Source organism: Solanum verrucosum, unplaced genomic scaffold (genome assembly GCF_900185275.1).
Source record: "Solanum verrucosum unplaced genomic scaffold, falcon-dt-bn FXZP01000180.1, whole genome shotgun sequence".
NCBI lineage: Eukaryota > Viridiplantae > Streptophyta > Magnoliopsida > Solanales > Solanaceae > Solanum > Solanum verrucosum.
Window position 1 is genome coordinate 341880 of NW_026020402.1, and position 12667 is coordinate 354546.

At 34.2% G+C, this 12667-nt stretch overlaps 2 pseudogenes; one reads left to right on the top strand and one right to left on the bottom strand.

Moving 5' to 3' along the window:
* Positions 1-1374: 1374 nt before the first annotated feature.
* LOC125840081 (probable monogalactosyldiacylglycerol synthase, chloroplastic) lies at positions 1375-7001 on the bottom strand (annotated as a pseudogene).
* A 2079-nt stretch (positions 7002-9080) lies between these two features.
* LOC125840082 (ubiquitin C-terminal hydrolase 22-like) lies at positions 9081-11854 on the top strand (annotated as a pseudogene).
* Positions 11855-12667: the final 813 nt, after the last annotated feature.

Below are 12667 nucleotides of genomic sequence, written 5' to 3' on the forward strand. Positions count from 1 at the left end.
ACCAAATTACGGAAGAAGAAAAGGAAATTTTAAGGTTATAATACTTCTTATCAATCTTTCCCTATCTGGTTGTTGTATAAGAAAACAAATTTCGCATTCAGCTATGAAAAGAAACAAGCACTCCACAAAATAAACCAACTATATACTTCCTCTGTCCCACCACAATTTATGTGGCACAGTTGGAATATTGTGATTCAAACTTCTAAAAGTTTACCATGAATTCGGACACAAAAGCTTTTATATTAGTAGTATAAATCATAATAACTACACAACATAAAATATCAAAAAGAAATGTGTTGTTGACTCTTGAAATTCCAACGGTGCAACATAAATTAGAACAGAGAAAAAACGCCAAAAAGAAAATTACTAAGGCTTACCTGAGTAACTTCAGCAGAAGCAACCCATACAAACACAAAAACTCCTATAAGCCCTAATCCAACATTGTATTTCCAAACCATTTCTTAAAAAACTCACAAACAAAGTTACAGAAAAATAATTGTAATTTAGAAAAATATAATTGGTGCTCTGAGCTAGATAAAGCTAGTAAAATTTGTGAAGAAAAAACTCCAGGCTTTTGGTGGTTTTCTTAGGATGTAAAAAGGGGAGAAAATGTGTAATGAAGAGTTTGGAGTTGAAATGCATTTAATATTGAAGTTGACTGACATTACCCAGAAAAACTTAAACGTGAATAGTGCCTTTTTATTTGACATCTAAATTCATAGAGTATATTTCAGAGACGTACGGGAGTGACATTGTAACTAACACTTTTTGTCTGTTTGAAAGGTTGTTACATAGGGATCCTATTCTTTAATTCACATTTTTCCGGTTTAAGACCACAAGATTTGCTACCTTTGACATGAAAACATTAAGAAATAAAAATATTATATATTTTATTAGAAATCTTTTTACCGTTATCTAAATAAAAATTGATGAAGATTATTATAATTTTATATATATGAGATATATTTTCAATTAAAAATTTACATTGAATTATCTATTTTAATTGTTAAAATGATATTAAGAAAAAAAAATGATAATTTCCTATTTATTTATTTATTTATTAATTAAAGTGATTTTAAAAGAAAAGAAACAAGAACTAAATTCTTTAATAGGGATAGAGCATTTTTACGAAGAAAAGGGTAATTTGACCTATTAAGTAATAATGGCATTTTTGAGCCAAATCATTGGCAGTATGAGCATTTTTGGACCAGATTATTAGCTGTAGACATTTTTCTTTATCCTTTTTTCGTAAGAAAATTTACACGATATATTGTTTATATATATAGAGAGAGATGGTTAGATAGATTGATTATGAATTCCTAAATTAGAAGACTCGAGATCGACTTAGCTGTAATAGAATCTCAAAATTCACCTTCACTGAGCTGAAGGACTGTTTTTTTCGTTGGTCGATAATGTTTGAAACGAATCCAGATGATTCGAAGTGCACTATTAACCAAATGAACATATAGGAAATAGATACAAAAAAGGAAGTGAACGATGAAAAAATTGCAGGGCAAAAATTGAATTGATGTAATTAAATTTAAATTTAAGCAGGTGGTACAAAGCTTCTCTGTCTGAGCAGTTGATGCATGTCATGGACAATCTTAAATACAACATCAGGCTTTGCTAGCCTTATAGCATTTTGAGACATCACTTTTAGTTCATCTTGTCTCGGACCAAACCACTCACCAACTCTTTTGGTGATTTTGAGAATTTCCCGCATCCCTTCTCGGCAACATATGCCACATTTCCAGATTCCTGCAATAACCAAAAGAAAAAAAGAGGAGATAGCTACGACTACAACACAGGGACAGATCAAGGTCTTGAATAATAGGAAACTTACTACTGGATGTCATGTAGTGATCATAGCATACTGGAAATTACTACTCAATTGACTTATAAACCACTTGTAATTTGACTGACATTATTGACACAACTTCCAGGATTAATACTTCTCGCAGAACTTAATCACTTGGATTATGTAACGTCGAAAAGTATGGTATCAGCAAGAAGTCTAAATGAGTGTTGCATATAAGAAGATAATTTACCACATAAAAAGCTTAATAGTGAACTACTTAAATGAAGTTTAGGGGTGAAGGTGGAATTTAATAAGTTTGACAGCTTATAGTGAACTACTTGAATGATAGATGAAAAGGGGTTGATTGACTGGTCAATGGAGAGCTTCATAAAGAATATGCAGCAAACCTCATACATGCACCTTTTAGATAATACGATAAAAGTCTAGTAGAGAACCTGCTAGAAAGTAAAGTTTCAAGTGAGACATCCCTGGACAGGAATTTTCCAGTCTACTGAATTCAATCTATCGGCAAGCTTCTTGTTCCTCCCACATATTACAAGGACCTGACCTGTTGGCTCCCTAAGCCTTTTATCTGCAAGTGCTCGAGCTGTAGCCTCTATTGGCCCCATTCCTTCCCCACCACCCATTAGCAGTACGGCAGGTAGATGCCCCTCCATTTCAAGTTCCTTCCTCAATTCAACCTAGCATTTCATAACAAAACAATTTAGAAAACTTTAATCCTATTGTCACAGACAGCCATCCAGTAATAATAACCGTTTCTACAAATCTGGAGCTGATTCAGTCAAAATTCTCGATATGAATAAATGAGGTGCAAGAAGAGAATCTCTATAAATGGTGGAGAAATTAAAAGATATAGCAGCATATTTACTGAGCATTAGATAGCATCTCTTTTCTACCTCATGACTAGATGTATTAATAAATCACGAGTCCTAATGATTTCAGTTTCTCCACCTTTATCATAAAAACTTCACTTGCTCCTGTCCTATCTGACTAGGATAATTCATAATCCCGACACAATCACAAGCAGTAATAAATAGAGGTGAGAGTTATCTGTGGTCTGAATAGCATACCCGTTAGTTCTTTGACATAAAAAAGAAAGAGGGTAAAATTGAATTAAAATCATGTATTATACTCTTATTAGCAAAGAGTAATACCTAATCTTGAGTTTGACATGATCCTGGACATGGGGGAATTGGAACTAGCTGATAAGCATTGTTGCACAATTATTGATAATGACCATCATGAGGTACTTTTTTGGTTTGTTTTCCTTAAGCAATCAATTTATATAATTTAAATATAAAAGTTATATATGCTGGAAATGCAGTTCATATGGTAATGAAATACTATTACTTCCCAAGGTATGTTGTGTTCAGCACGGACCAAATTTATATTCTTATTGCTAAGAGTTTATTTTTGTAAAGATATGATACTTGGGTCTAACTCAACCTCAAAAACTAGCTAACTCATGAGGGGAGGATTGACCAAGTCCAAATAAACAAACCACCAATCCATTCCCCTACCGATGAGGGACTCTAACCCACTCTAACGTTTTTCAATAATAGCTCCACAGAGACTAGGCTTACTTTCTCTCTCTTTCTTCACCTATTTGCTTTCTTCTTTTCATGTTGACTCCTACGGAGAGTGCAGGACCTGAAAACTATGAAACTTTTGTGTTTCCACAACATCTATTTTATAGTAATAGAAAAAACATCATATAAGATGCCGATCTTTATGTATTAATATTAAAAAAAAATTCTTTAGAGGTTTTAAAAAGAAGAAGTCTTTCATCAGTACTTGACCAAGACGGTATCAAAATTATGTAGATAAATATATTAAGATGTGGCTCAACCAGAGTACTTAAATCGAGAAGCATTCATTTTAATTCTCTTATCAAACTGAATACTTCTGATTTAATTACTGTGGTCTTGCCACATCTTAATATCTATATACACATGACACCATCTTAAATAGTTAAATAAGAAGTACTCATATTAACTATAGAGCTGAATGAGAGAAATTTATTCATTTCATGCTGACACTCAACAGCATACCCAATAAGCCTCATAGTGACTTTAGTAAAATGACATTCAACATGTTTTTCATGATAACACTCGACAACATGCTAGGAACACTTGTCCTTTATCATATATCCTACAGCCATTCCCGTGATCAAATATAGATTATCATTCAATACATTAAAACGGAGTAACTTCCCATTTGTGAACATATTAGCTTGGAAAACAGAAAATGTCCCTCTTGACAATCTTGTTGTATACTCCTGTTGCAGCAGTAACTAAAAGTTCTTTTTTTAATACAAGGGAGATTACAATATAATCAAAATCAATGCGCAATATGAAAATGTGACACAAATCGGGAATTGTTTCTCTCTTCTGTGGGAGTTTTCCTAGGAATCTTTATATAACCTGAAAAGTTGGTAACTGAGAGAGTGATCGGTGAGAAATGCTAGTGAAATGTAATATGCTTGACGCTATTACCGGGAACAACCAGGGATTAACCTGATGCTATTACCATGTAAAGATATGACACTTGGGTCTAACTCAACCTCAAAAGCTAGCTCATGAGGGGAGGGTTGCCCAAGCCCATATAAACACACCATCAGTCCATTCCCCAAACGATGAGGGACTTTAACTCACTCTAACATTTTTCAATAATAGTTGCATAGGGCCTCAACTTGATTTCTTTCTCTTTCTTCACCTATTTGATTTCTTCTTTTCAAGTTGTCTCTTGTGGAGGGTGATGAACCTAAAAACTATGGAACTGGTGTGTTTCCACAACATCTATTTTTATATAAATAGAAAAGATGACATATAAGATGTCAATCTTTAAGTATTAATATTGATTTTTTTTCTTTAGATGATTGAAAAAGAAGAAGTCTTTCATCAGTACTTGACCAAGATGGTATCAAAATTATGTAAATAAATATATTAAGATGTGGCTCGACCAGAGTACTTAAATCGAGAAGCATTCATATTGATTCTCTTATCAAACTAAATACTTCTGATTTAACTATTGTGGTCTTGCCGCATCTTAATACCTACATAAGTTTGACACCGTCTTAAATGGTTAAAACCACAAGTACTCATATTAACTATTGAGACGAATGAAAGAAATCTATTCATTTCTGCCGTAACTGTTCAGAATCTATGCAGAATGTTTGCACTTCTATTCTCAACTCTCAACATTATCCAGAAACCAGCATACGAATATATATATATATATATATATATATATATATTCTATAAATCCTTCATTTTCCTTATCAAAATTCTTGACTCTCGCCTATGAGATACCACACAAATATATAATCATCTTATTCTCACAAAAAATCAACGAATGACGGAATAAAATAAAAATTGAAATACAATGAAGCTACAAGCCATTTATAATTTAAGGAACTACTGCCCATTTAAAATAAATGCACAATTATAACAGACTCAATGTTTCAATTTATAGTCCAACTAGGGTAAGGTGGGGGAACTGCACTTACCTTTGGGCAAACAAGCTTCACAAATGACGATCGCACAGGAAGGCCAAAAACTTTTATTTGAGATGGTTGGAAGCCAGCATTCAGTGCAACCTCTTCCGATGGACAGTAGCACATTGTAATAAGTTTATGAAAGCTGAAAGGGGGGGGGGGATCAGTACTAGTGTCCAAATTACACATTTGGTGAATACGTGCAAAATGTACAATGTCAGATGACGAGGGCATATATAATAAATCAATTAATATGTGTGTTAAATATACCATGTTGGATGACAAGTACATAAATCCGTTACAACAGTAGTAAATATAATCTTCTTTAAGATCCCCTTGGACCTCAAGATACGTAGAGGCACATGCTTCATTAGAGGATGTACACTAATAATGATATCCGGCTGGTATCATTAAACCTTTTGCAACCTTCCTGCACACAGTATGAGAGAAGAACTCTAAGGTATATGACAGAAGCAACTATAGTTAGCAAATGTACAAGTTAGCTAACAGTCAACAACATACACATGAAGCCTCATAGTGAATTCAGTAAAATGACATTCAACATGTTTTTCAAGAAGATAGATAACAGTGAGTTATTACACTCGACAGCATGCTAGGGACACTTGTCCTTTATCATTTATCCTACAGCCATTCCCATGATCAAATATAGATTAACATTCGATACATTAAAATGGAGTAACTTCCCATTTGTGAACATATTAGCTTGCAACATAGAAAGTGTCCCTCTTGACAATCTTGTTGTACACTCCCGTTGCAGCAGTAACTAAAAGTTCTTTTTTTTAATACAAGTTGAGTATTGTATTTTCTGTCAGCAGAAGGGCAGGCAAAAATAGGACATCATTATAAATTCAACTAATGAAGTTGTCTAACCTAGCAATAAAAGCAGATGTAGCAGCAAAATTGGATTGATGAACTACACGAGGCGCAGATGCATAATATGTCATTCTCCATAAAGGGTCATATTTCACCAAGAAATTGTAACTCCTTGGCAATTGGTTGAAGGGCCGCAGCGTATGATCAGTCCATAAATCAGTAACAAATACCCGCAATGCACACCCTCTTTAAACTAATAAAACATAATTCACAAACATACACATACACTCACATTCTGTATCATAACTAACACATATAAATCGTACACTATCTAACAAAATCAATAGAAATGACCTGATATTTATCTCCGAATTGTTCGTTGAATGTTGCCTTAATGGCTTCAACAGATACCCTGTGACCCCCACCAGTATCACTCATCAAAATTAGCACCTTTTTTGGACATTCGGATTCAACACCATTAATGGGTACTACTCCTTCATCCTTGGTAACATCCCCATCTTCCCTCAACCCATTGCTATCCTCACAATCAACACCAATAGAGGCAAACGCAAGTGGAATTCACTCGCAATGTAGCCGAATATCTCTATTAAACTGAAGAATAAATCTTCTAATGCTTGAAATACCACCATTTCTACCACTATTCAAACTAAATAAAGGGTTTAATGGCTTATTCTTATGATTCAAACACAAAAGATCCCGACTTGAGTGTACATCTGAAGTATAGATGTTGTAATTGAGTTTATTGGAGTTATCAAACGCGAAAGAGCCAAACTTGGATACAAAATCAAAGGGGTTGGCGGATTCTTGAGTCACAGAGGAAGGCTGTATCATTCTTGAAATTTAGGAGATTACATCAAAATCAATGCGCAATATGAAAATGTGACACAAATCGGGAATTGTTTCTCTTCTGTGGGGTTTTTTCCTGCGAATGTTTACTCCTCTATGTTTGACTTGGCATATTCTTAACAAATAATAATAAAATAATTATTTTATTATATCACCCATAATTTTTTGGGGATAAGGGTTTGAAAAATACCTTAACTTTGGTCGAATTTGCTGTTGCGATACTAAACTTTCATAAGGACCTATTACTTCCCTAGACTATTTAATACCGTATTTTTTACCCCCTGAACTATTTAATAGTGTATTTTAAAGGTATATATGTGTCCACGTGGACACATTACTATTTATAATTTTGCATTATTTTTTATGTCCACGTGGACAAATATATATGTTTAAAATACGGTATTAAATAGTCTAGGAAGGTAATAGGTTCTCATAAAAGTTTAGTATCAACAACAAATCTAACCAAAGTTGGGGTATTTTTCAGACCTTATCCCTAATTATTATAAGTAATCTAAAAATTGGAAATGAATAGTGTTTAACAATAACAGTGAAAATAGATATAAAATATTAAATTATATTTTTCAAATTGAATAAGTAGAAATATACATATATTTTTGATGTAGTAAACAAGTAAAAATGAAGGTAGGAAATATTATATTGAACATTCTTCCACTTTGGAAAAGAAAGAAAAAAGTCATGTTCACACGTTTTGAAAACAAATGCGATGACAAAATTAATTTTTAACCGTCGATTTAAATGGAGATTAACGTTCCATATTATACTATGAAGAGGCGAATCTAGGATTTTTCGAATATGGGTACACCAAGAAAAATGTATTAAGTGGGAATTGATCCTCAGTCCTCAAGATCAAAAGCTTAACATTTAACCATGTGGACCAACTAGACTTTTTATAGTATGGGTGTCAGAATATAATAATATACAAACGGAAAAGGGTCAAAATTACCCCTGAACCATGCGAAATAGATCACTTATACCTTTCGTTACATTTTGGGATTAAAAATGCCCCTGCTGTTATCCCAAGAGACCACAAATACCCTCAAGAGTTAACACCTCAAATTTTTAGTGACATGGCAAGCCACGTGGGACTAATCCTTCCACCTAAGTGTTGCCAACTAGGATTCACTACAAAAGAACTAGACCTTTAGCGGCAACAATAGTCGCCACTAAAGATTATGAGTGATTTTTAGTGGCGACTAAGGTTGCAACAACCATTCGCAACTAAAACCTATTGTTTCAACAAAATAATATGATAATTAATTTTCGGTTGCAACCTAATATTCTAAAATAAATAACTTGGACTATTAACATTAAAAACATCCAATATTATTACGAAAATCATCAAAATTACTTCTCGATTCAAATCTCCTACTAAATAATGCATCATTGTACATTTTATACATTTACATATGATATAAAAATAAAACATATATTGTCTTCAAACTCCTCCTTAATCGATATCATTTTTTATTTTTTAAAAACAATGAAGAAAAAACACACAAATCAGAATTTATTGTTAAAAAACCTTTAGTGACGACTTTCTGGGATTTTGTGGCGACTGTTGTCGACGCTAAAGGTCTAGTTCTTTTGTAGTGAATCCTAGTTGGCATCGCTTAGGTGGAAGGATTAGTCCCACGTGGCTTGCCATGTCACTAAAAATTTGGGGTGTTAATTCTTGAGGGTATTTGTTGTCTCTTAGGATAACGGCAGGGGGATTTTTTATCCCAAAATGTAACGAAGGGTATAAGTGGTCTATTTCGCAAAGTTCAGGGGCAATTTTGACCCTTTCCTTCCGTTATACAAATGTTAGAAAATATCTAATTTTACGAAGAGACCACGGGTTCCGATTCCCTATTTTTTGCTTCTAAATTCGCCACTGACACTATGGATATAAATAGTGTAATAATTATTTATCAATTAAACAAAGTCTTTTAACGTCCTCTCCCTCCCGCCAAAACACACAACAGATATCCCTCTGTAAATTCCTATGAGCTCACTCAAAAACCAAATCTAGCTCACTGATTAAGACAGTGATGGCGTAAATACATGGAATCTTCTAATCCAATTAATCGCGCAGATCTTTGGGGTTGCTATTTTAATAATCATATTGGTTTTATAACAGTAACCGAGTTATGGATAAGGACATCTACTATGGTGCATAGGAAAACAGACTCTACCATAATAACTCTTTGACATTTACCGAAAATCCAGTTACATGTTATAGGTTATAACACAAATCTCAGACAAACAACAGGAAATGAGATCACTTTTAAGAAGCCAATAATGAAGATTATCAGAATCTTGAAGAGATGAGATGTACCATATGCTTTATCAATTTGATTTTGTTTCGAATATGCCTCTTGGAATGAACTGTCATCCATAGTCTGTACAACATACTCTATCAGGTATCTCATAGGCAGAAACCAGGAAATAAGGTTGATACATTGGATTGGTACTTTGGTAATCAATCACAGAGCCACATTGACGGTGGTCTGTTGAACATCCTTTGTCGGAGAATTATACGTGTCTGTAAAAATTTATGTATATATAGGTCAAAAATTACTTTTATGCATATTTATTAGAATCTTGAACACCTTTTGTGAAATTCCGGGATTCATGGTTATTGCTATTTGCTAGTTGGGAGCTGAGACTTGCATATCTGATTAGAATGGCGTTATAAGGTCCTAATAAAGAAAGGGAATGTATGTTCTGTTTATTAGAAATAGGTTCTTGATTAAAAATCTTTTCTTTATGATCTGTTATAGTGAATTGTAATTGAGTTAGAATGTGTTCCCACTTCCCACAGCTCTTTTATTGGAACAATGTCTTTTTTCCTTTTTAGGTGGTAGGAGTGTCAGAAGTCAAAAGTAATTTGGTTGCAGAAGGAGTCCGGCTTGTCAAGAACTTAAATGGTAGTCTCATATCTTATCCTTGTTGAATTGTTACTATTTGACATCATTTGCACATTGATCTGTAAGACTTAACTTCCATTTCAAACTATTTCTTTGTGAGTCAGCTTGTAGGATCAGAGAAAATGTGTAGCTGCTGAAGGAAATCTTTCTGGTATTGATGATTCTGAGGTATGTCTAATGTCCTATGGCAATTGAACTCAATGTCTGTGTCTCGGGGCCGGGGGATGGGTGCCTCGAGGCGGGGGATGGGCCTTAAGTACATTTTAGTTTTTTTACAGGTCTGTGACTGTTAGTTGGATTTATCTCCTATGATTGAACTCGAATCGCTTTTTAATCTGTCTTTTCCGTTTAAGTTATTGACTATCGATCTTGGTTATAACAGGATCTGCAAAAATGTAAAAGATGTTTAATCCCAACAAATTCACAACCTTGCTTTTAGTTAATATTAAAATTGTCTTATCAATTATAAGTGTAATTGTGAAACCAATATTTGATGCATTTCTTCTATAATGGGGCTATATGCAAGTTTACAATTCTCTTATAATGGCAAAATAAAAATCTCTATGCTGTAGTAAGATATCATCATTTGTCAGCTTAGATCAGATGCTTATACGTGGAAATTGTTAACGTTGGTTAGAGACTTGACATGTTGCAGACCTATGTAGTGATTCTTTCTGATTGAATTGTTGTTTACGTTTGCAGTTGGTGGCAACATTTGGAAAACCATGTCTACGTGCAACAAGATGTTCATGAGTTCTTCATTTAAATGTTGCACAGGATCCATGACAAAGAGGGGAAAGCAAATTTGGCAATCAAAGGTATATTTTGATGAGAATGGTTCTTATACTTCTTGTCTCATGTAGGACATGGTCTGGGGTCTGTTTCTTTGATAACGCATATCGTTCATCTCTTTCTGTTTGAAATGCAATACAGTGAGTAGATATAGTACAGATCTTGTCATGTACATATTCGATTTTCGATTTCAAAATTTCCGTCTGTACTTCTATTTGGGATCAATTTCATTGATGAGAAAATGGGTGATTAATGTATTAAGACCTTGAGAACTTGAGAGTTTCATGGCTTCCTCTTCTACATTGTCTCTTATAAGAAACATTTCTTAAACAGATAATGGAGATTGCCAGTGTATTGCTCATAGGGCTTTCTATGGGCCCTTGAGATCTGATGTCACCTGTGCATCATGCGGTTTCACTTCAACTACTCATGATCCTTGTATGGACATTTCTCTTGACTTGAGTGCGTGCAACTCCAGCCAAAAGGATTTTGGTAGTAAGTCCAGTAAGCCAAATGAATCTCTTGTAGGATGCTTGGACCTCTTTACAAGACCAGAAAAATTGGGATCCGATCAGAAATTGTACTGTAAAAATTGTCATGAAAAGCAAGACGCTTTAAAACAAATATCCATCAAAAAGCTTCCTCTTGTGCTCTGCTTTCATATAAAACGATTTGAACATTCTCCCACCAGAAAAATGTCCAGAAAGATTGATCACCACGTGCAATTTCCTTTGTCTTTGGACATGAAACCATATATTTATCATCTTCAATTGTAAGAAAAAGAGACGGGAACAGAATCTTTTTGTTTGACGGTGATGAATTTCTACAGAATTTGAAATTTTTGCAGTGGTCACACATTCAGGAATGTTAGAATCTGGTCACTATGTGATGTATTTGCATTTGAGAAACCAATGGTACATATGTGACGATGCATGGATAACTGAAGTTGGCGAAGAAATTGTTAGGGCCTCACAGTGATATCTGATATACTATGTACAGAAATGCTCTACCACAAGAGTTGTGAAGATGTTAGCTGCTAGCCAATGTCACTGCGAGCAGACACATTTGTTCCGATAACTGGTTGCTGCTAGAACTTCAATGTTTGTGAGCTGGACTTGGATATGTTTTCTGCATATTCTGTCCAGCCAGGTAATAGTATTGGGGGCCGTGAAGTATGATGGTAAGTCTTGGAGACTCTCCACCCGCCAATGCATTCCTGTTAGAGGGATGATACTGGAAATTATATGACTCAAAATTTGGATTTCGAGATAGAGAGTTGTTAACTTGTGAGAGTTCTTATAAAGATGGAACCAACATTAGTTTTCCTTTTAAGGCCTTTAGCAGGAGCCTTATGAATGTACAGTAACTTGACACTAACAATGTCAGGGGAATCTTTTGTTTGGTCCCTTTTTAAGGAATAAAAAAAGAAGGTTTATATGAGAATCGGCATTGAGAAATTCCAGGATTGGCTCTGGAACCTGTTTTGCCTTGTTGAACTGTTTATATGATTTCCCAACATCTTATATGAAAATGAAATTCCTAAAGGTGCTATCTCCGACTTTCAGGTTAATTGATTAGAAACTTAGGCGCCCTCTTATTTATTTTCCCGCACCATCTGTTTTATCAGCAATGAGCTTCAATGAGAAAGAAGTTAAGCAGAGGGGTGGCTGTCTTTATTTTAATTCATTGATCCTTTTTACCTAGCATGATCAGTTGGCTTTTGATTAGTCATCCATCATTAGAACTGAAAAAATGATTTTTTTGAGTTTGATTGCTCAACATGGATTAAAATCGTTCAAAAATTTTCGGATCGGTCATTTTAAATGTGAATGCCTTTTCTTTTGCTCGTTCCTTGCTATTGTTGAATATAGGTGTTCCTTTTCTCATCTACTTTTTCTTGAATAATTTGTGAAACTTCAACATAACTTG